Here is a 21841-nt window from a genome sequence, read left to right as displayed (position 1 = left end):
ATAGAGACAAATAATTCCATTGCATGACCCAATAAAGAAAACAGAACATCCATGAAACTTGTCATGTTGGCTCCAATGGGTTAATCTTACGCCCTTAGTTATGTCAGTCTTATTACTGATGTTAATAGATGATAATTTATTAGGAGGTAACACAGCTATGGTCATGTGTGCAGTTTCCGTGTCTGTAAGATAAGACATGGCGAAACTAGGATTCGCGATTAGGGTGTTCAATCCATTGCATACACGTCTGACCGCCGCTAGTGATCTTAGCGGCAATCGAAAGTCGAAACAGGATTTGAAGGAGTAACTCTTCAGCTAACTCCATCAATCGACAGGGTTCTTCGATATCTTCCATAGTAAATTAATTAGTGTTTGTGTTCTGTCAAAATAAAAAAAATCTTACAGTAAGAAACAACAAATTCTCACACTTTTCATCTAAAGATGGAAGTGGGCCGGGCCAGTCCGAAGCCCAACCCGACCCGGCACGAAAAAAAGCCCGACCCGGCACGAGCACGAAAAAAGCACGGGCACAAAGTCGTGGGCTGGGCTTGGGCCTTAATTTTTTGGAAAATGCAGGACAAGACACGACAAAGCACACTAAATTTAATAAAATTAGCCTTAGGCACGACGGGCCGGCCCGGACCGGCACGAAACCCCGTGGGCCTGGGCCTGGTTTGACTTTTCGTCCCGGCACGGCACGAAACTACATGGACATGGAGTGGGCTCGGCCCGAATTATGCACTTGAATAACTATTAGAGTAAAATAATAAGGGCATGGATTATTAACTACAGAATTTCAGCAAAAGGATAAAATTAACTACAGAATTATGCACTTGAATAACTATTAGAGTAAAATAATAAGGACATGGATTATTTTTACCTTAATATCTGAGAATCTGATGAAATTGGAAAGTAGCGGCGGCATGCAGAAGAGAAAGATTGATCGGTTCCGATTGCGGCGAAACCGGCGATGAATTCGGTTGGAGGCGAATACGGTGGCAAGGCACCGGCGAGAGAACGCTAATTCAACTACTTTTTTTTAAAAAATGGTGAAAATAAGGGGAGCAACCCTAATTAAGTTCGCCCTGTGAAGGAATTGAGAAATGAGAATGCATGTAAGAGGGAGGAGAGAGAACAACGGATTTTTCAAGAACTTAATTTTTTATTTTTTTTTTTGATAGTTCAAGAGCTTAATTATCTAACTTCTAAATGTATTTTAGGAGTCCCAAATTCCCCATATTAAAAATTAAACTAGTTTTTTTTGCCCGTTCTACGCACGTGATTTTTCTATGGAAAATTATCTAAAGAAAAATGATAAATTGTCCTATAATAATTATAATTATAATTTCAACATAACACAATGAATGACACGGAGAATTACATGGACTTGCGATGAATTAGTAAACAACGTACTCCTCTATTATATCACAATACGAGAAGATCAACCCTAAAATTAAGTGAATTGGTCTTCATATTAAATCTCAATATTTTCCTTGTAAGAAAATAAAAGGAACAATGAATCTCTTAAAAAATAGGAAAAATAGAAACAATTACTATTATTATATTTACTCCGGAGTAACATATACGGAGTGCTACTTTGTGAATTACAAAAGCATATGCATTTCCGATTATGAAATTAAAGAAATAAATGCTACGAGTAGTACCAAAAGGTGCCATTTTAATCTCTTTTTTTTTTTTTGGTATTGTACTAAATGCAAATATACAATGCATCAATACTCTCTATTAAGCAAGCTAGAGTTTGGAGGCTACCGATCTTCGATCCTTTGTCATCTCCGAGTCCGATGTTGCAACCGGTTAAAGTATCCTTTGAAACAATCACAAAATATCGTCTTCAATTTAATTCCCAATTTTTTCAATGTCAATACTTCTTACTTTTCGCAACCTAACTGCTAATGCCATGAAATGTATATTATGACACCCTTCTCAACCCATCTAATCAAATCCTTTAACATTCCTTAATAACCTCATATGTTCTTGCAAATCCTAAAAGAGTTGTCGACCTAACTTGCAATATTAAAATCTAGCAATTCTACAGCACCTCAATGTTAGGCAAATGTAGATCGCTGCGAAAGTAATTGCAAGCCTATAAAAGTCTACTCACCTCCGCATTTATAACCATGTATGCAATTGAAAAAAAATTGACCGATAAAGTTTATCAATCATGATGATATAATCAACAAAAAACATTACCTCATAAAGAACAACCCAGATTTTAGGAATAAAACAAACCAAAAGTAACAAGGAAATCACAAAATTTTATAGCCATTCCATCAGTTAAAAAGTGGATTGATACATTGAACATGAATGATTAAATCAACAAATACTCATCTTATACAGGACAACAAAGTTATCAAGAAATGTGAAAGATGAAAAGATTAGGAATACCAATGGTATGGCTTATTAAGAAAAATAAGCACGTAGTAATTAAACCCATAAACTATAATCGTTTTATATTATTTGGGGTAAAACTTAATACAATATTTAATGAGGGGGTTAAACTTAAAAAAAGCTGAAGAGATTTACGTACTTAATACAAGAATTAAATAGAGTATTGATTTGTAAGGGAGAAGAAGGGGAATGAAGAAGAAGGGATTAGATCAGTAACCAAAGCTTGGTTGAAATTGGAAAAAGAAAGGAAGAAATGGAGGGAGGAAATCAGAGTGTGACACGTGGACATAGTGGTTTCGATTTTTAAATACTAAGAAGGAAATCACAAAATTTTATAGCCATTCCATCAGTTAAAATGTGGATTGATACATTGAACATGAATGATTAAATCAACAAATACTCATCTTATATAGGACAACAAAGTTATCAAGAAATGTGAAAGATGAAAAGATTAGGAATACCAATGGTATGGCTTATTAAGAAAAATAAGCACGTAGTAATTAAACCCATAAACTATAACCGTTTTATATTATTTGGGGTAAAACGAATCAAATATCAGCTGGTTCTTTGTTACTTCACTAGAAGAAAAAATATCATGTGCTTCTCTTCAAGTGCGGCTCATTTAATAAATTGGCAGCACTTGAAAGCAAAAAAAAAACCATTTTCACAAGTGCGGGCTCGTTTTAGAAAATCGGTAGCACTTCTATAACCCTTATAAAAGCCACAACTTAAAGTTTGGAACAGTAAATTTTCATGAACTACCAATTTTACCCTTACTTCTCCCTTAGTAATGAGGCCCAACTAGACCTGTCAAAATTGACCCGGACCCGAAAAACCGACCCGATTGATCCGACCCGTAACCCGAAATCGATCCGAAACGACGACCCGAAATTAACCCGAAAACCAAACAGAACCGACCCGTAACCGAAACCGACCCGAAAGAGATTTGACCTGAATTGACCCGATACCCGAACGACCCGACCCGACCCGAAATACCCGAACCGATATTCACCCGAAACCGAATTAACCCGAACCGAAAATAACCGTAAAATTTAAATCAACCCGAATCGAAAATCAACCTAGCAACTTAAATTTACCAATCCCAAACCTTTAAAATGTATCAACCTAGTGTTATGAGTCACATATGGATGATTTTCACTATTCATAAGGAAAAATTCCCACATTGCTTCCCTTTGATGACTCTATCCTATGTGCTCAATCAACCAAGGTTCAAACCTTGGTCCTAGCATATTTCCTTCTTTATTTTCCCTTCTTTATTTTCCCTTCTTTATTTTCTGATCTTTATTTCCTGATTGCTTTTGTTTCTGGCGGTTCCCTTTTCTTTCTTTCTCTTCCTCCCATTCCTTTCTCCTCTGTTTTCCCTTTTGCCTCACCTTCTCCGCCTGTTTCTCCTTCTTCGCCTTGTTCCCTTTGATCCAGCTCTCTGCTTCTTGGCAGTTCGTTTTCTCTTGTACGGCGGCGCTATTCTTCTACGAAGATTGGAACTTTTCTGGCCTGTGGGAAGCATTGAATTGATTACCCGACGGATTGAATTGGTTAGTTAGGCAAACCCTAATTCCTAAATGATCATTCAATTGGTAAATAGTTCATTCCTTCCCACATGCTTGAAAGCTTTCCACCTTTGGTTACTGGTTAGGATGGTAGCTTGATTAACAACTTGATAGGTTGTTAACAGGTATGTTATATATTTATCATCCATTACATTTTAAGTTTTCTTGCGATTTAGGGTTTTTTCGATTAAATCTGGAAATTGTTGATTGTGTTGCAGTAATTTTTGGGGTTTTCTTTTGCCATTTAGCTCTTTTTCGATTGCATCTGTAAATTGTGGATTCTAGTGCATTAATCCTCTTTCTGTGAATTTTTGTTCCTTCCATTAATTCTCTTGATTACATGTTCATTCATAGGTTGGAGTGTTAACTGTCGTGTTTTATCCCCTTAACTGTGGTGCATTAATCCTCTTTATGTAAATTTTGGGTTCTGGAATTAATCCTCTTAATTACATGTTAATTCATAGTCTAGAGTGTAACCTGTGGTGTTTTATCTGCATAATTAGATTTCTAAGACAACCCTGTTTTTTGGGTTCAGCTTGTGGACATTATGAATATCGTCCAGCGATTAATTTTTTTTTCCCGTAATCAATGATGATTTCCCGAATATGACTGCATGTGTAGTTATAATTTCGTTCCGTACGCCATCTATCAATTTATTAGATTTTCCGAATATGACTGCATGTTTAGTCGCACGTGTTCACCACTGCAATTAGCTTTATGGGATTCCATATTACTCTTTAATCATACATGTTTTATGTTGAATTGTATGCATGCAACTGCTGTGTTTACAATTTTTTCCTCGTAGAGTCTCATTTCCTTGGCCTGTTTGTGGTTTATGCATATGGCTTCCTATTCAAGATGTTATTCTGTTAAATAAGTTAACGTAGTAGCATCGTCATAAGAAATAACACGATAATGTAAAAGCATTAATAGACAAATACATACAACACTTGCAAATTTAGGAAACATGCATACCACTGCTTCATTAATAGTCCAAAAATTAGGATACATTGGATTGAAGGCAGCTCTCTATACATTATGGGGGCAAGACATGGCGGACAGTCTGATCAAGCCTGTGCCTGGGGAGGGCCAGCCACAGAGCAACCAATGCAACCAGAACAGGCTTATAATAGAGTTGTCCAACGGTTACCGCTTGCTGCTCATATAGTGCTGGTCCTTAGGTGGTTTGTGATTCTGAAGGCGCATAGCCTGAGGGGACAGCCAATCGAACTGGGAATTAGTGGTGTCAACCCTCAGTTTCATAAACCTTCATCTCATCAAACCTACACATGGCCTGGTAATTTAAATGTATGTCGTGTTAGTATCGACAATACATCAGACCATGATACTTAGTATCGACAGTACATCAGAACATTCATATTAATTGTGATATTTCTGTAAGTATCCAGGTATTCATACACCATCTAAGCATGATGAATACGATCTGTTGTGTACCAAAGGGTACAACAGAAGACCCGATCTTGACATCACTTGCCATTTGAGGAACGTTTAATTTTGAGGCTTTTAGGTGAACGGGAGCTTATTGTCCTTCAGAAAATGATATGCCTGAAGAGCCTTTGTTTAAGGGGTGGGTTTAGTTTGAGGCTGAATAGAGGATAGGTGTTGCTTTTTATAGGGGAGTATGGCCATACAGTTGTTAGTTTATATTATATTATGATGCAAAGTCTTTGGTGGATTTTATCTGTTCACACAGTGGAGAGCAGGGAGGCCCAACCATGAATAGGCTTGGATGCCATGTGTATCAATCTGATTTACACAGTAAAGTCAGCAGTTTGAGGCCACCCAAATTAGTGATTTAAATGAAATGTTGACCAGGCTAAGTTATTCCCAAAGCATGTTTTATGTGTGAGTGGTGGACATCAGTGTTCTCCCTATAAATGTTAGTCTTCCTTCTGCTGCCTCATTCCCAATGCATAGCTGCCATTTAGAAAAGATTAAGCTCTGCACTATGTGAATAGATAAACCCACTGTGTCAATAGATAAAATCCAGTTACCGTTCTCGCCTACTAATTTCTTTTTTAAAACCCGTTGCCTTAGGAAAACAGGACTTTCGACTATGCTCCCATATTGCTGAACATATATGATTACGGTTTTGTTTACCAAGTATGCATGCATATATGGGACACATCCTCTCCTTACTTAGGCTACCTATGATATATTCTTATGTCGGTTTAGTCGTATGCAAACATGAAAATATACTACTACAGATAAATTGCATATAGTGACATAGGTCTTCCTAATGCTAAGAAGCAACCGCACACTTTATTAATATGAGAATATGAGATGTCGGAAACTAAACACTAATCTGCTAGAAAACCTATAAACTTAAGTGACACAAGTCACAAAACTATTCTTCTTATACCGAGACCAGTTTTGTGCATACATCAATTAGTCTTGCAAGGGTTAAGTTAGGGTGAACATGTATGCATAAATCTATTTACTGAACTAGATGGGAAAAAAATAGCATAGGTAATATTAGATTTATTTTTCTGTGATGAATTTCACGCAATTTCTCAAGTCTTAATATACCCATACTGATATCTACTCTATCTTGTATATCATATGCAACCTAACACTACACTTATGAACTAAGAAACCGGCCATGAAATATAATAGGCAACCTATCACAGAACAAAATGCAGCTAAGCCTTTTTTGAAATTTGTCTGAGCTTGAGGAGTCAGATTCAAATATACTTGATTATTGAGGCAGTACTTAGAATTCAAGAATGAAACAATGAGAGAGAACATCCCGTTATAAATGCATAACCAAATGTTTTAAATCATAAAATCAAAGGAATTTCCCAGCTTGTTGTTTTATCAGAAGATTCACTTGGTTCATAGGCAACTAGAGAGTAAAGGCTTAAAACTAAGAGAAATCACTAAACACCCAATTACAGAACCAATAGGAAAACCAGCAGCCAAAGAAGCTCCAAAATCGATTAAAGAAGCTGAACAACTTTGCATGGGATTCAGACCACTGCAGCAGAGTTTTTCAGTTCTTCATCTCTTTAAATCATGGAAATTCTATCTTGTAATGGTAAATAAGAGGTCCTTTTAACATAGTTTTTTGGATTCCTATACTTTGTATACTGGTGGTACTTACGTATTTAAGATGTTGTATGCTATTGTTTTATGCAGGGAAATCGAATGCGTGCTGCACTTTTTGGAAATCAAGTCGATGTCTACAAGGAAGCTATTGAACACTTAGGGAGTTATGAAATAGCTAATGCTACGATTAAACCCAGCGATGAATATTGGAAAGCCAAAGACGCGAAATATGGTCTGCTTGGATACCAGATGAGCTTTGGCTCACAGGCGGTAATCCAACGAATTAATGCTGAGTCAGGCCCGATATTACCAGAATACCAATGCCTAGCCACCATCCGAAGAGTGTATGATCCAACTGAAAGATTTGGTAAGAAACTACCCTTTTTCCTACCATGTTGTGATACTCTACACATGCGTCAATACTTATTTCTATGCTCCTTTTATTCGCAGATGTTGTTGCTGTTGTTCTGTACCTCGAAGAAGAAGCACGGAAAGTCACTGGATTTGAACAACGCGAATACTTAGTTCGTGAAATTGTGGTGACAGACCATAGGTACAACTCATACCCTATTTAAAAATCTAAACATCTTGCACTTTAATCATACGTGCCAAACCTTCCCCAATTTTGCAGCAATGAGCAGCCAATGACGATTTCTGTTTGGAACGAGCTGACTGGAGAACATTGCAAGCCGCTTTCCTCATGGCAGAATAGTTCACTGTTTTTGGATTCACGGCTTTGAGAGGCAGCTCTCATAAAGGTATTGATTACCTTAATCCTCCATTAGTGTCTGCATACACAAAGAATCTTACCAAAGACGATGCGTAATGTACAGGCTTCTCGCTTGGTTCTACTATGTCAACTAGAATCATTACTGATCCAAAAGGAGAAAGAGCAGACGCATTGAGGGAATGGTAACACAACACATATTATTCCTTACCCTTTAAAAACACAGCATAGAATACCTGGCAAATAACCTCCATATGTTTTGTAGGGTCAAAAATCGCACTGACTGGCTAAGTGACAGGCAAGCAAGAGTATTGGATGTCAGGAACCCTACGAAACAGAAGGTGATCATCACACTGGATTCCCTGAGGCTGATAAGGGTATAAACCTTTGCTTTTGTCCTATGTTCCTTGATTATCGTCTTCAATTATTACAACACCAGTGAATGAAACAATAATGGCAGATGATTTCATAATTCCAACAACTAAAACTAATATTTTTGGGCTAGCATATCAGTGTTGAACTATGTTTGCATTGCATAACTGCTAAGCTAAGTAAGAAACAAATGTCAGCAAACAGAAAAAAAAAACGGATAATGGAAGTAACTTCGAAGATATTGAATAGCCTAAACTAAATTGCTTTGCATAGCTGCTAAAAATAGATAGGAAATATAAGGGCTGCTACAACATCATCACTGTGTTTACATTGCATTGCATAACCTAAATTAAATTGCATTGCATAACTGCTAAACTAAGTAACAACAAAATGTCATCCAACCAACTACAATAACTTTGCATTCAGTAAGAAAAGAAATACATTATAATGTTGCTTCATAATCATAATAAAGCGATCACAACATAAACACCTGGTAACCATCACTGACTTCAAGAAAGTGGCCCAGGGTAACTGAGCTTAAACCTGCTGGAAACCCACACTCATATGAGAAAAAGTGATACACAGATAGTGTATGTGTTATTGTTCCGGTAATGTTGATGCACTTCGGAATATAAAGAAGTGTGCCTGACTTGTGAACCTGTCGACTTTTTTCCCTAGCCATGCAACACCTTGCAAGAGCAGCGCCATTGGCTAAGGGTTACAATACCCAACCCTCAAATGAGCACGATCAATGCATACTTGGGGTGCTCTGCTTGTGGACGGTGTGGAGACATTCCAGCAGGGACAACCTACACTTGCACCAGATGCAAAGCAGATACCGTGTCTACTCCCAAGTAAGCTACAAACTTTAGAATGCTTTGTTACTGACGAATACATGTAATGCTGTGTAACACTTTTGAACATGATCATTGCAGAATTACCTACAATTTTGTGGCATCTGATGGTACTGGCACGATAGAATGCACCTCATTCACGGAAGATTCTGAGAAGTTGTTCAGGATGACGGCTGCAGACACGTTCAGGATGAAGCACAGCGTAAGCCTATCTCCCTTAGACTAACAAGTCAAACATAGAAAAAACTTGCAAAACCCATTAGAATGTACACATGTACAAATTTAGAAAGAAAAGGACAAAACGCTACACATTTTTATCAAATTAGGCTGACCATTGAAGGAAATTAAATTTAAATTTATTAGGTTTAAACTGCAAATTACATGAGAAATGAAAGACAAGCAGAGACCACACAAAGAAAGCCCCACACTCCAGCATTCTAAATCAAATAATTGTAAACAACGCACAGAAAAGTGCTGTCCTTTTCCCTCGAACTTTCTACAAAACTTGCAGATGAAATTAGGAACTTAGTCACTTATATGTATAATATTGCAGTTTGTGTTGTCTTATTAATTCTTCAATGTCAGTTTTATCTTGTACCGCACATAGGCTTAAACACGTCTCCTGAGTTTAACAAACACCTATATTTCCAGAATGATGCAGTGATCTTTGAACAGCTCCAGGAAATGCTCAAGTCCACCCACTTACTGCTGGAAATCGGTCCAACAGTGGGCCTTTCAAAGAACGGCGTGCTTGAATGGTGCTTGAAATCGATTGCTTTGGAACCAGAGGAGGCCCAAGCAGAAAATGTTGAGCATCACTTTGCTGATCAGCAGCCTGAACAAGGACCGAGTGCCAGCCAGGTGCTTGCACAAGCAATGGTCGCTAGGCAGCAGCTTGAACAACCAACACTTCGTAGGAAGAACCCTGAGCAGGCAGCAGTGACTGGAAAGCAGGTAGAGCAAGGAGCCATTCCTAAAAAGAAACTAAAGCAGGAATTCATAGCTGAACTCCATGATGCACAGGGGAGTATTTCAAGGCAATCAGACGAAGGAGAGGATGAAGAGGATGACTCCTCTGGTAAGTAATTCAAGTGCATCATTAGTCGTCCCTTTTGCTTAGGATGAAGAATCTAGATCCTATGGTCAGTAATTCAAGTCTATCTGTCATCCACCCTTTTGCTTAGCTAAGCTTAATCACTTGTAAAATAATTAGTATTGTGGTTGATCTACCTTGGAAACTTGTAAGATGTAGGTAGTCTCTACTTAGCCTAGAATCAAACCCTTTAGAATTTGCACTTAATATGTTTCCGAGCCCTACGCTTCATGTCAACAGAAATAGCTTCTCTTGCAATAGTATAGTAGGTGGGGATGAAGCCTCACTACCTAGAGGTTTTTAAAGGGGACAAGCCCGTAGTGCGGTGTTCTCAACAAATACCCCTTAAATATTTTGTAATATAAACATAACTACTCTTGTACATATTATAACTCGAGCACTACGCCGAGTACTTTATGTTCTAATTTGCACAAGTACTTTGTATCTATCTTCCATGGATCAAGATATGGTACTCACCAGTTTGTACGGTTACATAACTTCGTGGTTGTTTGTGTCATCTTTTACCATTTGTAATTGTTGTTTAGCTTAATGGTTGGCTCGATGTTTTACGCTATAGATTTTCCTTACACGCTAATAAAATATACCGAACCGATTCTAATATCTTGGGGGACCGCGCGCGGTCCAATAACTAGTTAGTTTAAAATACAAGTTTTTTTTACCTTATCATATTATTATTATTATTTTATTTATATTATTCTTATTATTATAACCCGAAAAACCCAATCCGATATGACCCGATCCGTTATGACCCGATCCGATATGACCCGATTCGATATTCTGACCCGAAACCAGACCCGACCCAATTATGAAAAACCGAATGGACCCGACCCGTACCCGAAACCGACCCGAAAGAAATATAACCTGAAATGACCCGACCCGAACGGACCCGACCCGAATCCAATCCAAACGACCCGTTTTCCAGGTCTAGGCCCAACCTCCTCTCCCTCAGTAATGGCGCCCAACCTTCTTTGCCACATGTGATCTTCTCATCTCCCTCAGCAATTGCACCCAGAAAAACTCACCAGCACCGCCGTCTCAACCTCAACCGCCGTCTCTGTCACCTCCTTGCCGACGTTGATGCGCGTTTCTTCTCCTTCTGTAAACCGAATAATGGTGGCCGGCGGGGTAGGAAAGCGAGGAGTAGAGCTGTAGAGGTTCGTTGTTCTCTCTTCTCGTGATTTTCCGTGCTCAATTTATCTTGCGAAATGTTACTAATTGAAATTGATTTATGTTGCTGAAATTGGTAGAGTTTTTTAATTTTGATTTTGATTTAGAATTTTGATTTAGGTTTTTTATTTAGGATTTTGATTTAGGTTTTTTATTTTAGGATTTTGGCTTGGAGGCATTAGGAAGTTCAGGAGCATGAACACCTATTTTCGTGGTATGTAAATTGTTATTCCAAGTTCGATTTTCATGATTTCTTGGTAATAATATGTGTGTGAATCACATATTGTGGTCAAATTTCAACTTAATTTCGCTCATGATTTAACATATAGTATATAGTATGTGGGTAATTGAAATTTGAATTGGGTAATTATAAATTTATAAAGATATAGTATTGATTTAAACTAAATCAATCAAGAATTCAAGATTATAAACTAAGTTTGGTTTGGTTTTAGACAGAGACAAAAGTTTAAGGAAGAACTCTTGCAAGGTATCTTCAATTTCTCAATCTTCTCCTTAATGACGCGGGAAATTATTTTATCAACTGTCTATTTAGGATATTTGATTTGGGCTTAATTTTTTGACGATGTGGGTGGTGAAGATGATAACCTTATGTTGTGGTTAGGTCATTGCATAATCATGGATTGTTAAAAGAATATGTTCTTTGATGTAAATAGTTGTTTATACTCTGGCTTATCAAGTGGAGAGATGCAGACAAACAAGTACTTAATGGTCTGGTAAAAAGATGGCTTAGGGAGTTAAAAGAGATCACATAAGAATTGTTGCAGGCTCATTTTCTTTTCTAGAGGAGCATTGATGGTCTTAAGTCTTAACCGAATTAGTTGTAGGTTGGAGTTTTTGCAGTTATTTGTGAAATTTGAGTATAGTGCTGAAGCATTGCCTCAATTTTTGTAATCTAGGGATTTTAGTTGATTTCTTGAATACATCTTGTCTCTGGAGCGCTCGAGCATAAGCTCTGGTATCTAGGATTTGTTTAATTAAAAATTATTTTGCAGTCCAATTTTTAGGGTTTTTGTTTGGTGCTGTCCATTGTTCTGAATTTCTGTAATATTCTCGCAGATTTGAGGGAGATCGCGATTCGCGTCAGCTTTTGAAAACGGGTTCTTATATTAAGGAAGCATGTTTATGAATTTAGCTAATTGTCACTCACATAGAGCGGGAGGTTGAGCAACTTCGTTGGAAAAAAAATCTTGTGGCAAACAAGAAGAAAGGAAAGCTCGAACCATCTGGGCGCCAGAAGATGATAGAAGAAGGTAACAAAAGTTACATGTTGTTACTCGCATGGAAATCTTCTTAACTGTGGAATAAAAAAGAAATTTGGTTCATTTTACATTCTAAAATTATGGGACCCTGAGTTGATTTAAGTTTTCGAATACTCTTTTTCTGTTTGCTTCATCTGTGTCCTATTCGTCCGTGTGTTTGTTTTTTTTTGCCTTTATAGCAGAAATGGGTTTTGTAATCTGAACATGTAATGGAGTTTGAGGGGGTTCAATTTGATGATAGGGGTTGGTAATATTTTTAAGGTAATGAGCCAACATAGTAAGACAAGCAAGAACCCTTTTATTTATGCACCTGAGATCTACTTTGACATTGTATGAGGTGACAACTTTCTTATAGTGTTGTAAAGATACATGTCCTCCGGCCTTTACTTTCTTGGATATCAGGTTAAGAAATTTGTTAAGGCGTATCCTTCAGAAAATAGGCATTTTTTGCTTTGTCATGCTCAAAAACTTAAATATCTGGAACTTTTCTATTGGCAGATTAATTATTTTGTAACTTTTATATTGAGGCCTTTCTTTTATTTATTTGAATGTAGTTGTGACAATAATAGTAGCTTTTATGCAGGTACAGAGATATCTAGCTAGCAATAGATGGACTGAAATAGCCAAGGTGGTCTCTGGGAGGTAAGTTATGCTCTTTTAGCATTTTCTATTTGCATTCATATTGGAATGGTGCTTATTTTATGTTTGTGTATCTCGAATGCAGGATCGATAATGCTGTGAAGAATCTCAAATCCTGTTGATGAATTCCATTAATGAGTAGTAGCTTTCACCTGTTGTTGACGATCTCGAATGAGCTTTTTTCGTTTCTGGAATTTGAAGGTTTGTACTGTAGTTTTTATTTCAATGGAGGATTTCGGAATTTAAAGAGATAAAACCTGTAATAAAACCTGTAGTAATCATCAAAACATTAAAATGTGTGGATTATTTGGACGATTGAACAATTGGAAAATTTGAAGCTTTTTTTGTTAAATCAATTTTTGGTTAACGAGTTTTGGAATTTAAAGAGTTAAAACCTGTAATAAAACCTGTAATAATCTTCAAAATGATTAAAATGTGTGGATTATTTGGACGATTGAACAATTAGAAAATTTGAAGCTTTTTTTGTTAAATCAAATTTTGGCTAACAGCATTTCTGATTATAATCCGTCTAATTATGTTTGAAATTTCTGCAATTATTACAGCTGTTTACCTCAAAATCGATCGATTTCTTCAGTTCCCTGGATGAATTCGGAGAGAGGAACAGGTAATTAAATGCATGTGAAAGAGTGGGAAAACGACTGTCATTTCTGTTCAATTTCTGGTTGAATTTTCATCAAATCATTATTAACCTTGTGTACATCGAATCTGCGTTTCAGCAATTACAAAGCTCAATCATACAGAAAGAACAACAATACTGAAGAAAAGGAGGAAGTCGTCGCTTCAATTTCATATTCCACCATTTTTATTCAAATCAGCTCAATCTGAAGCTTCATCTTCAAATTTGCAGAGTGTTGAAGAATCTTCTGCATTTTACAACTGTTTCTAGAATTCAAAGATTGAAGTTCTGATTTAATCTTCCTTTTTCCAGAAAATTGCAAGTTTTTTCTTCAGGTAATACAATGCCCTTAAATTCTTTAACTTCAACTTCGAACGAATTGTCAGCAGATTTGTATGGTGTTTCCTCCTCATATATTCCATTATTCTTCATGACCGACGTTGCTGAAGTTAGATTCCTTAATTAGATCAGTATTAAAGTCTTGTGGATTTCCTTAATACAACTTCTTGCCTGAATATTAAAATATGTAGTCTTGGAACTCATACAAAGTACTCCTTATAGAGCATACCCCTATTCTCACAACAAGTATTACATACTCATCTCCTGTTGAATTTATTTATACAACCTTGTTGATTTTAGAAATATGGGATTTTCCTGTTTGATGTTCAAATTTTTGCTTTTTTTTAGCATTTTTTTTACGGTAGTCAGTCTTGGGTATCGTTTTTTAGCATTTTGCAGTGGATTTTTTTTTGATGTTTGACTTTTAAAGATCTAATTTGTTGGTAATTCCTACATTTTTGTGCAGTTTGATTTATCTTGTTGTTTTATTGTTCTTAGGGTTTATCAGTCCGATCATCAATGCCCACGAAGAAGCACGTGAATAAATTGAATCGATGGGAGATTTTAAAAAAAAAGGCATGGTGTGGGTTGTGAAAATGTGGGGCTTATCTACAGATTCGTTGTCCGGTTGTAACGTTCGGTTCTTCTCCCCAAGTCCAGGAGAATCCATTTTGTAGCTACTACTAATCTCACCATGGTGTTGCGACGGCAATGAAGGTATTTCAATTTTCGCTTATCTTTATTTCGTTTCTTAATTCCTGATTATTTTTAAGATTTTTTTTTTAGATTGTTTTTATTATTAAATTTCTTTTTTTTTTTTTGATGGAAGACATCACCAAAATGTTCGTGATTTTGAAGTTGGTGTTGAGCTTCTTTACATTATTCTTCGCAAGGTAATTTCTCTTTTTTTTAAATATTTTTTGTTCTTGAATTTAATGTAATTTTGGGTTAGAATGGTTGGTAATTACGTTTCTGTTGCTAAGTAGGTTGAATTGTGTAAATTAGGTTAAAATGGTTGAAAACCGGGGGACTACTCGCTCTGGTGGTGACAACTTTCACTTAGAGTATTATGGCTTCCCTTGCAAAAAACTAGTGCAATGTGCTTTAGGTTGAAAGATCCTAGGGTTGAAAATAATGATCCTGGCTTCTACATCTTCCCATCTGTTTATTATGGCTTGCCTTGCAAATAATTAGTGCAATGTGCGTTAGGTTGAAAGACCCTAGGGTTGAAAATACTGGCCCTAGCATCTACATCTTCCCATCTGTTTAATGTCTAGGGACCCAAAAGGCTGGGCAAAGGTGTTTGTGATAAATGTGGAGCTTTGGGTCTAGCCAGACGTTATTGATGATAGTTTTAACACCTCGCTTGCTGGTTTGGTTGCCCGAAGAAATGATTCATCGAAATAATGAGTCGCCATTGATATGGACACATCTGGCAAAGGAGATATAAGTCCATGTTGTGGTATTCTGGTGATAATGTGGTGTATGTTGTTAGAAATGGATGCTCTAATCTCTCACAATCTTTTTTTTTACTTTGGAATTGGGTACTTAGTATTCATTACTCTACTTGTTCGTTTTAGTCCAAATCAGCAGGGAGTTGTGGTGGTCTCCTTTAATAATATCATGTGCAACTGATAAACTTAATTACTTCTATATGGACACAATGTCTTGTATTTTGTAACTTTTCTTATTATTAAATGAGAATTTCTCATTTATCTATAAAGGGAATTAGTAAAAAGAAATTAGACTATTTTTTTTGTCTGTTGGATTTGTTCGCTCTGTTTCTTAAGGCTAACGTGTATGTTGCTTCCCCGTATGCTATTTAAAATTTCCCTGGTGAAAATTGGTTTGCTACTTATCCCTAAATTTTTTATCAAAATTTTTAATTATTTTAATTTGCCCGTATTTGTCGCAAACCCTCGAAATTAGACTGGTTAGCTGTGAATTTTTCGTGATTAATAGTTTCCCAATTGTTTAATAAAGCATGATTTCAAGTAGTACTTTAGTGGGTGTGAATTGAACGACCGTTTATTTCATCTTTTTGTTGGTGATTGTTTGTTGATTTAGCGTTCTTTTCGCGAAAAAGAATTGGGATTTTAATTGGAATATCATGATTGAGTTGTGGGATTTCCCATTTGTTTGAAGAGAGGGATCTTAGAATTGGAAATGTATGAACTTTAGTGATGTGGGGTTTCCGTAATATGCCACATTTATTAGGGTTGGATTTTTTTGAAGGGGAGTATGCCATGGGATCTCCTTGTTTATCGGTATTCCAGGACTCAACTACGAGGTTTTTATGTGGAAATTGGCAAGAATGTTGGAGGAAAAACCGCATTAGGAATAAGGATTCTAGCAAAGATAACTTGAATCCATCTGCAATAGATATTTGATAAAATTAGTGAATCTGCTTGGAGTATGTATATGCGTCCTAGGGGTCCAAATGGTCTGTTTATAACTTTATATTGATCGAGGATGAGTGGCTAGGTGAGGGAAAATGTAGAATATTTGTTCAATTATTTGCTATGTTGAGCTCCACAGTCAAATTTGCCGCGTCACTTATATGTTGTAATGCATGCAGGATTATCAAGTAAACGCATTGGTCTACCTTTAAATACCGACCAGTTTGACCAATATAATACGACTCTTAAGGTACGTTGTTATCCGGGTCAAGATATATGTGCATTTGTCAATCATAGCTCATTGACAAAGAGCTATGATGTATGCATACATAATAGTTCTTTGATATGCCTGTAATAGTTTATTCCTCTTGTATTCTTTTCCTGCCGTCTGCATTGTATTCTTGTGCTCTTGGCCTCTTAGGAATCTTTACTGTCCGTAATACGAACGTTTATCCCTTGGTTATATCGTTTAGTCCACAGAAATATTAGTTTTACAACATTATTTATACAGTGGTGAATTCCCCTCTTGGATCCCTAGATGGAGAGTGAGGATTTAGTCATATGATTCAAGGAGTAGTCTTAGAGCATATCTCATTTGAGCTTTTTCGTGTGCATTTTCTTGGCTATCTTGCCGTGATATTTCAGAACTGCATTAATTTTTGCTATGATTGGTAGGACTTGGGATAGAATGTGGAGCTGAACAGCTGAACTACTGTGTTGTATAGCATAATTAAACTTATACCTCATCTTTTGTAACCATTTTGCTCCTCTGGACCCTGGTTGGGAACTAAGTTCGATTTTGCAATTTTAGTTAAATTGTCATTTATCTGAATCATGAATTAAGGAAAATTTTCTTTCTCTTCTTCCCCCTTCTTTTTCCATGGAATAATTGAAAAAACAATGAAAAGTATATCTTTATTATATGTCCTATTTGCTAGCCCTATTCTTTATAATCAACCGGACAGTTCATGCTCTCTGGAAGGTCCTTGAGCTCTTGGCTGCTTTCTGGCTGAAGGGGGGAAAGGTCTCTCGATTTATAATTGGAGGAGCGGATTCATGTTCGATTTAATTTATAGTTAAAGGCTTTCCATCTGACCTATGGATTTAATTTATACAGTACACTAATATAAAGTTATCCAGGTAATTTTGCTTCATTTTTTGACATTCAAATGGATTACTGATATTGAGCTTTCATCCAAAACATTTAATAGTTAAAAGTTATCTTATTTTAGTCTGGATTTTGAATTTAATAGATTGGTTGGGAGAAATAATCTCTATGGTAGAAAATTTCTCAATTTAGATTATCTACAAGGGTGAGCAGTCTGTTTTCGTGTGAATAACATTCACTTTCATAATTACACTCCCAACTTTCTGTAATTATATATAATAGTCGGGTTCATTAGGCATTGTTTTTCTCAGAATTCAATTAATATTCCATGTGAAAGTTCTTCAATCTGAGTATTTTGTTCTAATGGGTCGATTCTTAGTTTAAAATTAAACTTTTGACTGGACCATAGTCATGAAGGTGGTCCAAAGTAATATATGCTATGTTGTTTCAGGCTCTCCTGAAATGCAAGTATACTCAGCTATATCTTTAGAGGGTATTTTGACACTTTTCATATTTCGTTAATTGCAAGTTGATGGCCGGCGCGCAAGTTTGCTAAAAATTAGGAAAAAAAACTTGTTATTAGCTTGTGATAGTTGAGTAAGGTTATTTTAAAGCACGTGCCATATTGTGAATTCTAGACCCATAATATAGATTCTTCCGTTCTAGAAATAAATTCTGATGGAAGTCTAATTGAGGCAATATTGTTTTTTTTCCAAATATATCTTGAATCCTAGACCCTTAAGGATTAAGAGTTCCATCAAGAAAGAAATGTTGATGGACCCTATAATGTTTTTTAGCTATTGTATAATGATCCCTTGGGATTATTTCTGTTTATAACGTTACAAATCTTTGCTCGTCTGTAGGGTTTGATACATGTGGCAAGCAAAGCTCCAAAAAATGCACATGCTCACTCTTTACTGGTCTTAATGTACCAAAGATTGGGTCAGCCTCAAAAGGTTGCTCTAACTTCACTATATTTTTGGTTTTAACTCAACATATGTTGATTGTGCGACTAATTTTGTAGAGTTTTCTTTCAGGCAATGCCTGACTATAAGAAAGTAGCAAATGATTTATTCCGTTTTGATGAGGGGATTGACATGCCAAAGTTGTTATCATTGGTCCAAATGCATCTTCCATAGGTTTGTGATCTAATGTTTTAAACCATGTTTCAGTTAAGAATGTAATTTTCACTAAGAGTGTGTTTGGGTAACAAATCAAGGGCCAACAGTCTTAGCTATATTCTTGAAGTTGTTAAGAGTGATCTAAGATTACATAAGTGTGCATCTGTAGTTAACATGTTTTTGTGTCCATTAGAGGGAGGGAACTTGAGGTTAAACTGTTTGTGGAACCTGACAAGTATATGATACAATGCATACAGAAAATTTGGCTGCCTTGGTAAAGTAGTAACAATTTATCTGCTTTTTATGTACTTGATGTTGTTATTTGCAGTAATGATAGCTTCTATTGGGACATAACGATAGCTTCTATGGACATATGTTCTTCAAAGAATCAAAAAAATGATATCTACATATCGATGGTTCGAAGTTTACATATCTATGGTAAAGTCCACATATTGGGGTAAATTATTAAACACGCAATGGGTTGATTTCTAATTCTTTGTCTCATCCAACATTTCAAAGGACACTGAACCACTAGCTATACTCCTGGTGATGTTTTGACTGTACTAGGTTGTTTTGGGTTAGATATGGTTCTGTCCTTGTGTAAAAGTGGGGTGGACTGTTCCATTCATTTAGTTAAGTCTATCAGTTGGAATAACTTGAACTGTCCCACAATACCTGTTAAAGTGGGTTGGTGTTAGGTCGTCTTAAACTTGGTATTTATCCCTACGGGTATAATTTCTCAAGGTACTAACCTATCATGATTATGTTATCTTACTATCTTAGGATTTGTATGATGTTTCATGTTTGAATTTTCTGGTGTGGCGGTTGTTTTCTTGCTTGTTCCAAATATAGACTTTCCGTTGGTCAACAATCTACTCTTTTGAGTAACTTTCTCTTACAGGTTTCTATTTTGATTTAAAATGTGGAACATCGTAATACAAATAGAAGTAAAGCTGTTGCTTTCCTGGGTATGCTTAAGTTTCTGATTCTCTTTTTGGATTGTTTGTAGGTAGTGATCCGGCTGCTAATGTTACCCTCTTATCTAGCCAACCAGTGAAGGATTCATCAACCTTGGAGAGCCTGCTGAAAAAGCCACAGGTAGACTATAAAACTCTGGACATGCACGGCTTTGGAAATCAATGCTTATTCAAAGTAGAGAAACAAATATTTACAAAACAAATGTTATAGATGTATTTATAGAAATCAGTAAGAAATATATTTCCTCCTTTAAATACAAGGTTGTATTAATTAACCATACTTGAGATAATTCAATAAAAATAGTTACACGATTGATTTTTTTTCTACCTTGGGGGACGGCGCGCGTTAGCGCGGCGGCCAACAACTAGTTATACTAAGTATAATGAACATGTAAATTGTTTCAAATACTTATTTAAGTTCATTAGTTGAAGCTTAGGAGCGAAATAAGCCATTTTAGTCAAAATATGAATTATAATGAACAAACGAGCCTTTAGTGCATAACATGACCAAAGTAGGTGAGAATGAGTGTTTGAAACATAAAACTAAGTATATTAAACATCCAAAATGTTTAAAATACTTATTTAGGCTCATTGGTTGAAAGTTAGGAGAGAAATAAGCCATTTTTTATTATTATAAGGTTCATTATTTCATTGTTGTGAGCAATTTATGTCTTACTTTAATGTACCATACAATATTTATCATATAACTAACATGTTTTTTTTTCTCAATGATCAATCTTCTTTAGGTATTCAACAATCCGAGGGAGCAGCCTTTTACCATTGAGTAGATAAATGAAGTTCGAGAAAAGTTGGCAAAGTTCATTACCATTTATTGTCTTTCATATTTTCTTGTAGTGAATCTTAGATTATGGATGCTAGTTTTTCATAGGATTGTAATTTAATCAATTTTTATATTTATAATTATATACTATTCAATTTAATTATCTATTAATTGGATACTTTTTTTATGTGATGTATGGAGGTTAACTAGTATGTGTGGTCTAGTTGTATAATATATGTAGCAGCGATATCAGTTATATAACAAATTTCTACATCAATTGCGGCTCATTTATATATAAATTGCTGCTCTTTTTTATGCTTGTGCTGCCCATTTTTATGTCAAGTGCGGACTAATTTCCAAAATTGGCAGCAAAAAATTAGTGCGGGCTCATTTTCGAAATTGGCAGCACAAACTTTGTCAAGCGCGGGCTCATATTGCAAAATTGGTAGCACTAAATTTGTCAAGTGCGGGCTCATTTTGTAAATTGCCAGCACTTGAAGTATCAAGTGCTGCCAATATTTTGGCAGCACTTGAGAAACATCAAGTGCGGGCAAGCCATGTGCTGCACATGTAAAAGCCCGCACTTAACCCCTTAAAATGAGCCTGCGAATATTGGCATCACTTGAGAAACATCAAGTGCGGGCAAGCCATGTGCTGCACATGTAAAATCCCGCACTTAACCTCTTAAAATGAGCCCCCACTTGAGCTTTTTTCATCTAGTGCTTAGTCATGGCATTCCTTATTTATTCTAAGCATTTCCTTATCTAATGCGACCCTTTTATTATTAATAAATCTATATTTATGTTGGACCTCCTAATTAGGTACGTTTAGGAGTTACAAAATACTAAAATACACCATTATATTCATTAATATCAGATATTTTGTAAAGTTCGGTAATAAAAATGAAATTATCGATATAACTGAATAGTGAATAATAAAGGTAAAATGACCTTGACCTAAGAGAATCAAGAGATTGAGTGTTGCAAAAGATTGTTAATTTCGAACAACTTATTTACAATTTTTGCGTTAAAGTATACATGACATACGCAATCTCACCTGTGTCGTGTTGGATAATTTCACAGGGTTTAATGTATCTAACGAATCAATTATAAAAGGTTCATTCTTCCTTAGTCATGTCATTTCTTATTTATTCTAAGCATTTATTTATCTAGTGCGACCCTTTAATTATTACTAAATTTATTGGGTTTGGTCGAACTCCGTTACTGGTTCGGTCAAACCCGAATTTCTCTGTTTTTGTTCTGTATTTGGGTGCGATT

At 36.0% G+C, this 21841-nt stretch overlaps 1 long non-coding RNA gene across 6 annotated transcripts; it reads left to right on the top strand.

Moving 5' to 3' along the window:
• Positions 1-11062: 11062 nt before the first annotated feature.
• Positions 11063-20729, top strand: LOC110790884 (uncharacterized). 6 transcript variants are annotated; one of them, XR_008930894.1, is made up of 15 exons: positions 11063-11270; positions 11444-11497; positions 12361-12554; positions 13147-13205; positions 13288-13403; positions 13766-13827; positions 13940-14174; positions 14677-14895; positions 15008-15071; positions 16757-16827; positions 18549-18641; positions 18723-18824; positions 19135-19244; positions 19816-19904; positions 20530-20729. It is a non-coding gene; the product is annotated as an uncharacterized lncRNA (long non-coding RNA). The 6 variants fall into 6 exon arrangements; XR_008930893.1 differs by lacking the exon at positions 19135-19244 and adding an exon at positions 11736-11770 and having other exon boundaries at positions 11064-11270; XR_002533949.2 differs by lacking the exon at positions 19135-19244 and having other exon boundaries at positions 11064-11270; positions 13136-13205.
• The last annotated feature ends 1112 nt before the right edge of the window (positions 20730-21841 follow it).

This window comes from Spinacia oleracea, chromosome 3, assembly GCF_020520425.1.
Source record: "Spinacia oleracea cultivar Varoflay chromosome 3, BTI_SOV_V1, whole genome shotgun sequence".
Lineage (NCBI taxonomy): Eukaryota > Viridiplantae > Streptophyta > Magnoliopsida > Caryophyllales > Amaranthaceae > Spinacia > Spinacia oleracea.
The sequence above is the reverse complement of the archived record's forward strand: the minus strand, read 5'-3'. Positions and strand labels throughout refer to the sequence as shown.